Source organism: Oncorhynchus clarkii, unplaced genomic scaffold (assembly GCF_045791955.1).
Source record: "Oncorhynchus clarkii lewisi isolate Uvic-CL-2024 unplaced genomic scaffold, UVic_Ocla_1.0 unplaced_contig_9002_pilon_pilon, whole genome shotgun sequence".
NCBI classification, from domain to species: domain Eukaryota; kingdom Metazoa; phylum Chordata; class Actinopteri; order Salmoniformes; family Salmonidae; genus Oncorhynchus; species Oncorhynchus clarkii.
The window spans coordinates 199,398-201,943 of record NW_027257976.1 but is presented as its reverse complement, the minus strand read 5'-3'; positions in this window follow the sequence as shown (position 1 = coordinate 201,943).

Here is a 2,546-nt window from a genome sequence, read left to right as displayed (position 1 = left end):
CACAGCCAGAAGAGGACTGGCCACCCCACATAACCTGGTTCCTCTCTAGGTTTCTTCCTAGGCTTTGGCCTTTCTATGGAGTTTTTCCTAGCCACCGTGCTTCTACACCTGCATTGCTTGCTGTTTGGGGTTTTAGGCTGGGTTTCTGTACAGCACTTTGAGATATCAGCTGATGTACGAAGGGCTATATAAATACATTTGATTTGAATTTGATTTGATTTGATTTGATTGATTTGATTGATTTGATTTTAATTTGATTTGAAATGAACGTGAAGGCTGCTGAGGTTGCTGAGACTGGTGAGGCTGGGGTTGTTGCTGAGGCTGGGAAGGTTGCTGAGGCTGAGGATGTTGCTGGGGAGGTTGCTGAGGCTGGGGAGGTTGCTGAGGCTGGGGGTTGCTGAGTCTGGGGAGGTTGCAGAGGCTGGGGAGGTTGCTGAGGCTGGGAGGGTTGCTGAGTCTGGGGAGACTGGGGAGGCTGGGGAGGTTGCTGAGGCTGGGGAGGTTGCTGAGGCTGGGGAGGTTGCTGAGGCTGTGGTGGTTGCTGAGGCTGTGGTGGGGAAAATATTTTTGTTCCACAAACAGATTTGAATTGCAGAGAAGTAGATGAAGATGCCATACCTTGTAACTTTTTATCTAACATGTTGGGGAAATGGTCTAAATTTCAGATGTTTATAAAAACGTACCGAAAACATCTGTCACTTTAAAAAAAAAAAATGTTCAAATGCCAGATTTGAATAGCAGAGAAGTAGGTGAAGATTTAATATGTTTTAACTTTTTGTCTAAGTTGTTGGAAAAGGGGTCAAAGTAGCTGATTTGTGTCAAAAGTTACATTGTTGCATTTATAGTGAATGGAATGTTGGAAGTGATGATGTCACAATGGGGCCTTTTAGAATCTTGAGGAAATGCCATGAAAGTGAATGCCATGAAAGTGAATGCCATGAAAGTGAATACCATGAAAGTGAATGCCATGAAAGTGAAAAAGTTCAATAGTTTAAAAAGTATAAAAGATATCAACATCTTATATACAAGCACATTATTCCAGACTGATATGCATGTTTTAAAGTTTGAATGACGTTTCTAGCTTAAACGGTGTAGGAGGAGTAGCGTTCCAAGTAATAACAATATGAAGTATGACGAAGATTTTGAATGGTCCCATGAATACTTTATCATTTTGATCTGGCAACACCGCATGGATCGTTCAAAGGAAATGAAATCTGACGTTGCATCATTATACGCTGTAATTTTGTAGTAGTGGGGCATGAAACAACAAGCAAAACATCATCATCAGGAAGATGACTCAACAGAGGGTGTGACCTGACCCCATTACCCAGTCTGAACAGGACAGGCCCAACTGCCCCAAATAGCAACCTATTTCCTACATAGTGCACTGCTATCATTAAACCCTTTTTAAAATAGGAAATGAACGTGAAGGCTGGTGAGGCTGGGGGGGTTGCTGAGGCTAGGGGGGTTGCTGAGGCTGGGGAGGTTGCTGAGGCTGGGGGGGTTGCTGAGGCTTGGGGGTTGCTGAGGCTGGGGGGGTTGCTGAGGCTGGGGAGGTTGCTGAGGCTGGGGGGGTTGCTGAGGCTGAGGTGGTGGCTGAGGCTGAGGCTGGGGTGGTGGCTGAGGCTGGGGTGGTGGCTGGGTGGTGGCTGAAGCTGGGGAGGTAGCTGAGACTGGGGTGGTGGCTGAGGCTGGGGTGGTGGCTGAGGCTGGGTGGGTTGCTGAGGCTGGAGAGGTGGCTGAGGCTGGGTGGGTTTCTGAGGCTGGGTGGGTTTCTGAAGCGGGGTGGTGGCTGAGGCTGGGGAGGTGGCTGAGGCTGGGGTGGTGGCTGAGGCTGGGGTGGTGGCTGAGGCTGAGGCTGGGGTGGTGGCTGAGGCTGGGGTGGTGGCTGAGGCTGGGGAGGTGGATGAGGCTGGGGAGGTGGCTGAAGCTGGGGAAGTGGCTGAGGCTGGTGAGGTTGCTGAGACTGGTGAGGTTGCTGAGGCTGGGGAGGTTGCTGGGGTGGTGGCTGAGGCTAGGGTGGTGGCTGGGGTGGTGGCTGAGGCTGAGGCTGGGGTGGTGGCTGAGGCAGCCTGAACAGGGGCCGATGTTATAAACACACAGACAGAGAAACACGTGACGGAGACATTGGAAATGCAGAGACTCCAGGAAGTGGTCCTAAATGTGCACTTTATAGGGAATAGGGCTAAGGTCCTATCCAGGGCGAAGCCTTGCAGGCCAACAGTCAAGTCAATGAGTAAGTACAGCTTAAGGAACACGCTGACAAATCAACTCATGTTGTGGATGTGTTTTGTGCCAGCGGTCGGGGTGGTCAGTTAGGGGAGGCTAACTGGATGTTAGGACGCACCCACACACACACACACGCACACGCACACACAGTACAGCTCCTCCTATGACGTAATACAGTACAATATGTCTTCAAGGGCAAGTCGTCCCTCAGCACACAACATGACATCTAACCCCCCTGTGGTCCTCACCATCCAACGGCAAAGCATGTAAACAATGACTGTGTTCCAAATAACATCAGCTCCTCTATTGAACTGAAT